The following is an 11791-nucleotide window of genomic DNA, read 5'->3' on the forward strand; positions in this document are numbered from 1 at the left end:
TCCTCTACACCTTCTCCGCACTTCCACTGGGACCTCTGTAGTTAACTTGCAAACCACCCAGCCACAAGCCCCAGCCGCTACTCCAGCTCACCTTCCCTTTCCAAGCCCCTTCGCATCCTGTAAACACACTGGTGCCTATATCCACCATTGCTGAAGGAGCTCAGATAAGGAGCGGCTAGCTAAAACCTGCCCGCTCCTTAAAAACCAGCTGCGGTTACAGAAGGCTGGAGGGCAGCGTATAATGTTTCTCTATTTAGAAAAGGCTCTAGGGGTGGTCTGCAGAATTACGGCCCCTGGGAACATGGTTGCAACAATAATTTAAAGGTAGAATAATAAACCACCTGGAAGATCATGATGTGAGAGGGTGTAGCCAGCACCGATCCTGCAGAAGAAAAGGGTGGCTCACTAATCCATTAGAATTCATTGTGTCTGTCGGTAAAACAGTGCCTAAAGGCGAACTGGCTAACGTGATATATTTAGATTTCCAAAAGGCCTTTGATGAGGCCTCTCCCACGAGGCTATGATAAAAGCGAAGCCTCATAAGGTGCGTGACCAGGTGCTGTCGTGGATCAAAAACAGGCAGAGCGACAGAGTTCAAAGAACAGGAATAAACGGAATTTTCATCATGGTAGGAGGGCCCAGATCCTCAAAGGCACTTAGGCTTCCCTTGAAACCAGTGGAAGTTAGGAGCCTAAATATGTGTGAGAATCTAGGTCAAGGTGCACGGTGGGGTGCTGTACCAGGGCAGTGTTGGTTGATCTATTCATTAACCGTCAGGAGAGGGGTGGGTTGGGAGGTGGCAAAACTTGCAGCGGCCAGATGTTGAGTTAGGTTAGTCCCGTCCAGAGGGGGCTGTGCAGAACTTCAGAGAGCCCTCCCCAGCCTGATGAAAGGGCCACCTGAGGGAATGAATGATCAATACGAAGTACCGTGCTGGAGGCGGGAAACTGAACTACCCAGCCACCCCACCGGGTTCTCACTTAACTGCATCGACTCAGGTAAAGGTCCCGAGCATCGCTGTGGACCGCTCAAGGGAGAGCGCTGCTCGATGTGTAGCCATAGTGAAAAAAGCAAACCAGGTGCGAGGCTGCATAAGGAACGGGCTAGTGAATAACCTGGAGAATATTGTGTTCTATAGATTATAGGGGTCTGGCTTCATCTGGCTCCTAGCTGCAGTGCTGGTCACCCCATCCCAGAAACGAGAGAGAGAGAGAGGTGTGGGGGAGGAGAATGAGAAAATGGGGATTGTTACCTTTGAAAAGAGAGAAAAGGGGCCCTGATGAAAGTCTATAAAGTGACTAGATTAGACTGTGGAATGCCCTGCCCCAGGAAGTTGGTGAGACCCAGCATTTAGCAAGATTCAAAGAGGGATTGGATGCTCCCAAGGACCCCAAGAATCTAGTTATCCTAAATGATGCTAACAGAGAGTATTAGAGGGCTGGATGGGTGGTAACAGCTCGGCATCAGGGATTAATTCAGTTGCTATGTGTGGGGCAGGTTATCCCATATCTGCTACTGCAGCGGTCTTCCACCTATCTCTGAAGCAGCTGATGTAGACAGGACGCTGGACCTTGGCTCTGCTGCAGCCTGGCAATTCCTGTGTTTGCCTTTACCGTCCATATACAGACCACACTCTCCCTCCCTGTGAGCTGGGAGAGACCATCTTACCTTCTGCACGCTGCTCCCCTGCGAGACTGGACTACGTCCCTAGTAAATGCTCCCCTGGGCCCTGTCCTGTGCTGGGAGATGGGCCTGGTCCAGCCTTATGTGTCTGCCTCATGCTGGGAGGCATTCCGCTCGCTCAGGATCTCCTGGGTGTGTGGGAGGGCAGCGCCCCCCTGACACTCTCCCCACTTCTCTCCCATTCAGATATGGCACTGGCTGGCACCGAGGGCTCGTGCATCACAGCCTGTCACCATCTGGCTGCCCCCCTTGTGGGCAGGCCCATGGGGAGTGGGACCTGAGCTCAGGGCCTTGCAAAGGACAGCGGGACTGTCAGTGGTTGAGCCCACATCCCTGTCCTTCTGGACTGGCACTCCTTCCACATCCTTCCTTCCTTCCCCTCCTGGACTGGCACGCCACACCACCCTGGGCTGGCCCTTGCCCTGTCCCTCCCTCCAAGGACTGGCCTTCCTGTGCTGCTGGCCACCTGCCCCCAGACTGACCAGCCTTCCTTTTCCACCCCTATGCCAAGCTACGCCCCAGCTGACTGCTGTCTCTCTGGACAGAGCGGCAAGGGGATAGGTGAAGTCCCAGGAGGTGGAGGGGGTGGGAGATGCTCCTGGCCTGCTGGGGGTGCAGGATGCTGGCTCTCTCCTAGACAGAGTAACGTTGCTACCACCTTGCTGTTGGCAGGCCACAGGGGGCTGAGCTGTGGGCCTGGCATGGGGGTGGGTCTTTGTGGCTGGGTGTTCCTCACTGGAGGCTTGGCTGAGACTGCACCTTGGGGAAGGCGGGGGGCCTCCAGCCCAGGTGGAAGAGCCTGGCCCATGGCATCAAAGGGAAAACAAGGGCAATAAAGCTGCTCGCCTCTGCCCCCACCACTGCTCTTCCCTCAGGCTCAGGGCAAGGGCAACCCGGCCCCCCTCACTCCGTGCCCGCCGGGATGAAGGCCCTGCTGCGGGCGGGGGCTGGGCAGGGCTCTCCCTGTCTCCGTAATGTGTGTGTGGAAGAAAGACTAAACCCAGGCGAGCGGCAGAGGCTGATGTGTGGATTCATCCAGCCAGGCAGGGGGCCCAGGGCACTGCTGCACTGGGGGAGAGTCTGGGAGACCTGTGCCATGCCAGGGGCCCCACATGGGCATAGGCACTGCCAGGCTGGACCAGAGTGGGCCATCCGCAGCACTAACAATACCCGCTCGCCCCCCACACACACACCGACTCCTCTCATGTTCTCTGCCAGCGGTCTGGCTGGAAGGGGCCAAGCCCCACCAGCTGGCAGGGAGCTCGGAAGTGGGACTGATGCCGCGCCTGCTGCAGTACCGCCTGCCACCACAGGGGGCTCCCCTCTCTGGAAGCTGCAGTACCTGGCTGCCACTTGGGTTGCCAACCCTCCAGGATCGGCCTGGACCCTCCAGGAAGTAAAGATTGTCATGTGGTTACATCTCCAGGACTAGGTCCAACCAACATTGGCAACCCTAGCTGCCACTAGGGGACTTCTGGCCCAGCCCCATGGAGGCAGAGCGTAGGATTTTGTGTGTGCTCCTGGCTGCACTGCTCCTGCCTTCCCAGACCTAGCAGCAGGAGGGGGAAGGAGCAGGGAGGTGCTGAGCTGGCGTTTCTGAGCCTGGCGCTGGGGGGGCAGGGAAGCGGGCTGGGTTGGCTGAGGCTAGTGGGAGTGGGGTGCATGCCAGGGCCAGAGCGGTGTGTTCTGAGCTGGGGGGGTGGGGGTATTTTCGGGGGCAGGGGGAGGTCTGAGCTGGGAGAATGCTGGGTCGGGTTGAGGGCAGGGGGGATGGAGTCCGTTGGTGAAGGAGCCGGGGTGCTGGGAGGGCGGGGGGCCGGGTAAGTGCTGCTCTGGGTGGCTGGGCCTGGCCTGTTGGCAGACTCAGGCAGCAGGGACCAGGAGTGGTGTGAGAGGAGCACCTGCCCTCGTGCTGGGAAGGGTCCGGGGCAGCGTGGCACCGGAGGGAGGACCAGCTTCAGGACCCAGCTGACGCCGCACTGGCTGGTGGGCGCTGGACACTGCGAAGAGTCGCCAACAGTCCCATGTTATGAGGGACATCCCTGATTTAAAGAAAGAATGGCCTGGCCTGTATTAAATCGGCACAAGACGCCTTTAATCCTGTATTTCCACCAGGCCAGGGAGTGGTGCTCTGGCACTTTGCTTTGCATAGAGCCACTGCCCGACTGGCAAGCTGAGCTGGCCACGGGATCGGAATGCTATTCGCACTTGGCCTAGCTGCCCCTCCGTCCTGCCAGGCAGGGGGGCGGCTGGGCCATATCTGAGTGGCTTTGGAACCAGGCAGCTGGAGCTGTGCGTGTGCGCTGCCGACGTGAACCCGTCACCACCTGGGGCACCCAAGTGCCGTCCATGGGTGCCAGCAGTGGTTCCCGGTGCAGTGCTGAGGGCAGTAAGGACAAGAGTGAGCACTGGTCCATTTTAATGCACTGGGGCAAATTCCCCCCCCCACCCCCGCTGGGTCTGTCTGTCCCTGGGGTGCTGTGGCCAGTCCCCCCGCTGGGTCTGTCTGCCCCTGGGTTGGGGTCTCTCCTCCCCAGTGCGCGCCATGGCTGTCGTCCCCACACTTGGTGACTGGGGCTGGTGGGGGCCCAGTTTTACTCCTGTTAGTTGATGCAGCTCAGGGGGAGGCGTTTTCTGCTCAGCGCAGAGGCAGGGGAAGGGTTAAGCTGCCCAGGCCGGTCCTGTCCCTCTGGGGCAATCCTGCTTTGAGTCCCTCTGCTCAGGCCCCCTTACTGTGCCCCCCCACCCCCATAAAGGCCCATGCTCAGCTCTTGAGCACTGTGGGCATTTACTGCCACGACCAGGCTGAAGCTGTTTTAGACACAAGTGACTTGAGTTTACGGGTCTCAGCTGGGGTCTGGGTCCTATAAGTGTCTTGCATTTCTGTAGCCCCGGATCCTGGCGCCTGCCACACCCAGCCATTGAGTTACCTCGCCGTGGGCATGGGGCAGAGGCAGCTGCTAACAGGTGGGTGGAATAGTAGGGGGCCTGCAGGAGAGCTGGGATCCCAGGGCTGGGATAGCAGGGGGCTGTGGGGCAGGATTGAGGGATATCAGCAGAGCTGGGGGGAGCCCAAGCCTGGGCTAGCAGGGCAGGGTTGGGGGTAATGAGGAAACTTGATGGGGCTCTTTGAAGATTCCCTTCCCCTCGCCCCGCCCCCAGCCCCACAGCTGTGGGTGCAGAGCACATGAACAAGTGACTCTCTCTCTCCTTCTCCAGAGCACAGTGTGTTGTGGGGTGGGCCGAGCAGAAGGCCTGTGCTGCTCCAACCTCTCCCCACAGCACTGCCCACGGAGGGAGGAGAGGCTGCCTGGCAGTGGAGGGGAGAGGGGAATTTGGCTGCAACTCCAGCCCCAAATGCAGCCCCTGCTCCCCTCTCGCCTTCCCCCTGATCCGCAGCCCCAACCGCTTGCTCCATGCATCCCCCACAACAGTCTGGCCCCAGGGCTGGTCAGCTCCCCCAGCATCTGCTGCCTCCCGCGCCAGGCCTGGGGCAGCCCCGGCTGGAGGTCCCAGGGCTCCTGGTGCAGGCGGTGTCCCCTGGAGCCCCCCGCTCCCAGGAGCAAGCTGGCCCGGAGCTGACCTTCCTCCTTGCCCCTGGATGCTGGGGTCCAGACCAGGCCAGCTAGGTGCTCATGGGCCCTTCCTTGACTCACCAAAGGAGCATGGCTGTCTCTGGGGCCAGATACCATGGTGGTGGGCCCCTAGCTAGGGAGCAGGGTGGCCGTCAGGCTGCCTTGCCCAACCCACGGCAGCACAGAGCGGGTGCTTTGCTGATGTACGTGCCACTGTCCGAGAGGCCCATGCCTCCAGCCCCCCTCCTGGACAGTGGGGGTGGAGGGAGCTGGGCAGGTGGGCCCAGGTGCACCGTGTGGGGGGGGGGGTGGAGGAGGCAGGGAGACTGAGGGGGAGGGGCAGGCGAAGCAGCCAGCTGCACAGAGGCACAAAGGTTAACCCCGGCCAGGGGGCCGCGCTCCCATCTGGCATGCCCCTCCCCGTGCCCGGCCGCTCACACTCGACCGAGACTCTGACCTGGCATCCAACCCGTGCAGTTGCTAAATATAGCCCTGCTTGCGGGCGGGGGGCGTGAAGCAAGTGCCGTGTCGACTCACCCGGTGGCCAGGCACTGAACCAGAAGGGTGGCTAAGCGGGCGGGGGGCGGAGGCTGACTGGGGGTTACGTGCACAGATTGGGGCCTGTTGGCAGCGCTGCAGGGCGCCCAAGCACTTGGCATCTGGTCGGGGGGGTCTAAAGTTCAGCCGTGGCACTTGCTCCTCCCCCCGCTTAATTCCCAAAGGGAGCACGAGCCGGTTTAACCCGTTCTTCCCCGGCTGGCACACCGGAGCCCCCTCACCCCCCAGCCAGCAGCCCTGGACCCTGCCAGCCTGGCCTGCAGGGCTGAGAGCGAGACCCCCACAGCTGCCTCGGGAGGGATCAGAGAAGGGGCTGGAGGAGCCCCCGACCCAGCCAGGGAACCGGCCCCCTTGTGAGGGCGGGGGACGACGGGCGGGGACGTGCAGGGGGAACGTGCTTCTCTGCAGTACTCCCTGCTGGGAGAGGGGGCGCTGCGTGGCTAGCACCTCGGCTCACGGCCCCAGGGGCAAGGAAGGGGCTGGGCTCCCTCACGCTTGGTGCCTCCATGCCAGGGAGCCTTGGTGACTGCTGGGGGCCAGTGGGTCAGGGATCTGGGGTGTGCCTGGGCACAGTGGCCCCGGTGCGGTGATGGGGACACAGAGGGCAGAGGTGCAGGGGCGGGAGCGGCCTGGATTCCAGGGCAAACCGGGCCTCGCTCCCCAGTGCCGGAGCATCTGAGCTGGAGACGCCAACGCAGGAGCTCAGAGACTCGCCGATGGCCGTGGCTAATGTGCCTCCCCAGGGGCGGAGATGAGAGGAACGAATGGCCGGTCCTTAGCATGGAGGGTGGGGGTGGCCAAGGCCCCCAGGGCTGTGTACTGGGCACTGTGTCCCCATGACTAGAAGGAGGCGGGAACGTTTGCTGAGAACGTGGTGAGGTAGGTGAGTTAGGGCCACGCCTGGTGCAGGACGGCTCTTTGCAAATGGATGGTGCATCCAAGGCACCTCTGCACCCTGTCTACCTCTGAGAGCCGGGGTGTCCCACACGGGCGGATGGGTGTCCAGCGCCAAGAGCCAGGGCGTCTCACACGGGCGGATCGGTGTCCGGCGCTGAGAGCCGGGACGTCCTACACGGGCGGATTGGTGTCCGGCGCCGAGAGCCGGGACGTCCCACGCGGGCGGATTGGTGTCCGGCGCCGAGAGCCCGACGCCGAGAGCCAGGACGTCCCACGCGGGCGGATTGGTGTCCGGCGCCGAGAGCCGGGACGTCCCACGTGGGCGGATTGGTGTCCGGCGCCGAGAGCCGGGGCGTCCCACGCAGGCGGATCCATGTCCAGCGCCGAGAGCCGGGGCGTCCCACCCTGGAGGATGGGTGTTCATGCCAAGAGCCGGGGCGTCCCACCCGGTGGGATGGGTGTCTGGCGCCGAGAGCCGGGGCATCCCATGTGGGGGGAAGAAAATTGGCGTTGGGAGCAGGCCGGGTGGCGTGGGAGGATCCAGAGCGCGCAGGGTGCAGGAGTTAGGGAGTCAGGTTCACGGCGGGGTCACCCGGCTGCCGAACGCAGGGACGGCTCAGCCCAGCTCCCATCCACTCGCGCTTAATTCATTTGGACGTAAACTGCACTTTCCGTTCGTTTCAATCAACATCTCGGTGCTTAGACCAGCCCCTTCCTGTCCCCCACCCCAGCAGAGCACTCTCCGTCCTCCTCCGCCCCCACAGGCCCCCTCTGGTGGGGCCAGGGACCTGGCTACTGCCAGCGCCTGCCCAGAGCAGACTGGGGGCAGCGAGCCCCTAGGGGAGGGCAAGTGGTCAGGAGGGCAAGACACCCCACACCCAGGCACATGCCCTGCCTGGCTCTCTCAGGGCTGAGCTGCCACACGCTCCGCGTGGGCGTTATGGGCCATGCTGAGCCCAGGGCTGTGGGTTATGGGCAGCGTCTGTGTGACCCCCGGTGTCCCGTCAGGCAGGTGGCTGACAGGACCCTGAAACCAAAACCGCATCCCCAGCAAATGCGCTCGGCTCTCCCTGCCACCTTACAGAGGCTGCTTCCGTCCCCACAGTGCAAGCGGCATCCCAACCCGGGCCCAGCGCCTGGCCCCATCCCCAGCTCCCTCCCGGCCCCCTGCCCGGCTGCCTCCTGGCTCCCTCCCAGCCCCCTGCCCAGCTCCCTCCCAGCCCAGTGCCCAGCTCCCTGCCCGGCTCCCTCCCATCCCAGTACCCGGCTCCCTCCCAGCCCAGTGTCCGGCTCCCTCCCAGCCCAGTGCCCGGCTCCCTGCCCAGCCCCCTCCTGTCCCAGTGCCCAGCTGCCTCCCAGCTCCCTGCCCAGCTCCCTCCCAGCCCCATCCCCATCTCCCTCCCGACCCAGTGCCTGGCTCCCTCCTGGCTCCCTCCCAGCCCCCTGCCCGGCTCCCTCCCAGCCCAGTGCCCGGCTCCCTCCTGGCTCTCTGCCTGGCTCCCTCCCAGCCTCGTGCCCGGCTCCCTCCCAGCACCCTGCCCGTCTCCATCCCACCCCGATGCCTGGCTCCCTCCGAGCCCAGTGCCTGGCTCCCTCCCAGCCTCCTGCCAGGCTCCCTCCCAGCCCCCTGCCCGGCTCCCTTCCAGTGCCTGGCCCCATCCGCCTGCCCGGCTCCCTCCCAGCCCCGATGCCCGGCTCCCTCCCAGCCTGGGCCTGCTGCTTTCCAGCCTGGAGGCTCTATCTGGCCATGGCCGTGGCCCGCTCCATGGTTGGGAGCGACTCCAGCCTCACTTGGCTTGCTGGACCGGGCGCTTCGACAGGACGGGGCCTTTGGCCCACATGGCTGCAACTCTGCTTCCCTTTGCCCGGTTCGTGGACCCCAGATGCCTTTCCTTCGCCCCGAACTGACAGTAAACCCAACTACCCTGACCCCAGCTGCCTCTGGTTGCTGGAGTGCCTGGCCATGGGGGTAGGGGGCGGGCAGCCGCTTGTGGGATAGAGACACCCCTTTCCTTACAGGGGCCCGGAGGCATGCTGTGGGCCTGGCTCCCGGCCTCCTCCCCAGAGGTGGGCGCCCTGCAGTGCGGCCCGTGCTTTGCCAGGCCAGGCGCAGGCTACCCAGGAGATGCGGGGCTGGATCAGGTGTGAATTGGGGAGGGTGTGGAGACGCCAGGTCCTGCATTGCCATGCGGTCTCCTCCCCTTCTCTCCTGGCACAAATCCCCACCCACGCCCCCTCGGGCTCGGGGGGCGCCCTGTGTGAGTCGTACAAGGGGGAGCTGGTGGAGGCTATTCCCCCCCCAGCCCTGCTACAGCCCCCTGCCCATGCTGGGGGCTGGTGCCCGCCATGCCCTCTCCTGTGCCCGGGACACGAGGTGCTGCAGCAGCGGGTGCTCTGTGCAGGCTGGAGATGGCGAGAGATGAGCCCAGTGGGGGCGTGCCCGCTTGTTCACCCCGGCAGTGTCTCTGGGCAGGAGCTAAGAGGTCACGGGCTGCCCTGGGGCCCCTTCGGAGATGAGCCGTGGCCGGTCCCTGTCGCCCCCAGGAAGCTCCCGTCCGTCCTCATCAGCGTCCCTGTCCCCCTCGGTAGGCGCAGGCTCATTCAGCTGGGTACCCTGGGGAACAGCCCGCAGCTCCCCCCTGCTCCCGCCCTCCCCACCCCTGCAGCACGGGCTGCATCTAAGGGGGGGAGTTGCCATTGATGTCAGTGGGGTGGGTCCCAGGGGGTGGGGGGAGCAGCAGGTGCTTCGTTCCCTGAACGAGCTCAGAGCTCGTGACCCTGCAAGGGGTAAAGAGGGGGGCACAGGTGGGGAGGAGCCAAGCCCAGGGGGAGCGAGGGGGGCATGGCCAAGGGCCAGGGCTGATGGCTTCTAGGCTAGTAACCAAGGCAAGAGGAAATGAGTGCAGGGGGGAGGCAGTGGGGGCAACAGGGGTGCATGGGGGCAGTGCGGGGGACAGGGTGCATGGGGGCAGTGCAGGGGATGGGAGGCATGGGGACAGTGCAGGGGACAGGTTGCATGGGGGCAGTGCAGGGGACGGGGATGCATGGGGGCAGTGTAGGGGATGGGGTGCATGGGCTGTGCAGGGGATGGGGTGCATGGGGGCAGTGCAGGGGACGACAAGGCATGGGCGCAGTGCAGGGGACGGGGATGCATGGGGGCACTGCAGGGTGAAGGGGTGCATGGGGGCAGTGCAGGGTGAAGGGGTGCATGGGGGCAGTGCAGGGGACGGGAATGCATGGAGACAGTGCGGGGGATGGGTGCATGGGCTGGAGCTGCAGTGCAGGGGATGGGGTGCATGGGGGCAGTGCAGGGTGAAGGGGTGCATGGGGGCAATGCAGGGCATGGGGGTGCCTGGGGGCAGTGCGGGGGATGGAGGTGCATGGGCTGGAGCTGCAGTGCAGGGGACGGGGTGCATGGGGGCAGTGCAGGGTGAAGGGGTGCATGGGGGCAATGCAGGGATGGGGGTGCCTGGGGGCAGTGCGGGGGACGGGGTGCATGGGCTGGAGCTGCAGTGCAGGGGATAAATTGCGGGGTCAGTGCAGAGAGACGAGGAACATGGAGGTGGGGGTGCTGCATCTCCCATACCTTTCTGTTGCTGAGGGCCTGCTCCAGGTCTCACAGGCGAGGGGGTCTGAGCCCCTGCCTCCCCAGGCAGTGTGGGTGCGGGTCTCCCTCTCTCCTCCCAGGTCCTCCAGACATGGGTCTGAGTCTGGGGCCCCTGCAGCTTGTGGGATCCGATCGTGATCGTGCTGAACCTCCCCAGCAGGTGGCAATGCTCCACCAAGAATGGTCCCTCTGGTGGGAAATCAGGGCTGCAGGCCTGGGAGCTGGGGCTACCCTTGGGGAGGGGGCAGGGATCCTGCTGGGGGCGCTGCACCCCCCACGAAGCAGGGACCTCCGCAGGGATGCATCAGGCATTGGAGTGACAGGGTCAGAACCTCACCGGGGGTACGTGCCCCCCGCAGCTGCTGGATCCCCAATGGGGTCCGCTCACCCGCATACCCCATGCTGCCCTTCCCCACGGGCACACCTGCCCGAGCACATGCTGTCGTCATCTGCACCCCGACGCCAGGCTCCCCCCAGGGCAGCCCCCAGACCTGCCTGCCCATTTCTAGCTCCCTCTCCTGGCCAGCCGGGCGGGGAGGGGCGAGGCCCTAGAGCAGCAGGCGTTGGGGCCTCCCCACCCATAGGAGCTGACGGGGTAGAGACGGCACAGCCTTGGCTCCACCCGGCTAGACAGTGTGGGCAGGAGGCCCCGAGCTGCCAGGGCCAGCCCAGAGGGAGCTGCTGCCCGCCACTCACTGGGCCTCGTTGCCCAGCACCGTTGCCCTGGGGTAAAGCTGGGGAGCGCGGTGCAGGGGCACTGCACGAAGGGGGCAGGATGGCCTAGCGGTACCAGCGGGCGCTGGGCCGTGCCGCTGCCCTCCACGCCTGTGTCAGGCCCCCCCGCTCCCTGTGCTGAGCAGTGGGCTCGCCCCATAGCCAGCGGGCTAGCTCCGGGGCCTGCTGCTCCCCGGATCTGCCCCGCCCTGGGTGCCGAGAGGCAGGAGCTGCCAGAGCTGGGAAGCCTGTACCGACCCCGGTGTTGCTGCTGGCTGGGAAGCACATCAAAGTGATGGGGGGAGTGTGAGCCCAGCCCCTCATTTCGACACTAACAAGGTCAATCCACTCACGGGGCCCAGGGCCATGGCATCCCAGGCACATCCGAGGTTGCCAGAGCACAGCCCCTGCCACGCCAGGAGGGGCAACTGGCCCCACAGGACAGAGACCCCCTAGCCCAGCCCCTCCCACGCCCCCATCATTCAGTCCTGAGCCTTGTTAATGGCAGAGACATAGTTTGATGTCTATATTTCGGGGGTGGAGGGGCAGTTCTAGTCAGGCCAATGCCCCCCCATTCCTCTAAACTACGCCCATGGCTAATGGGGCTCCCACAGTGACCCTCCTCACAGCTGCAGAGGGGCAAAGCTCTGAGGCCACCAGCAGGGTCGGGGGCCAGCATGTGGGCTGGCCCCACGCCCCCCTCAGCCGCACAGGCCTGGCAGAAAGCCCCACAGTGGAGTGTGACACAGCCTGGCCT

This window comes from Eretmochelys imbricata, chromosome 9 (assembly GCF_965152235.1).
Source record: "Eretmochelys imbricata isolate rEreImb1 chromosome 9, rEreImb1.hap1, whole genome shotgun sequence".
NCBI classification, from domain to species: Eukaryota; Metazoa; Chordata; order Testudines; family Cheloniidae; genus Eretmochelys; species Eretmochelys imbricata.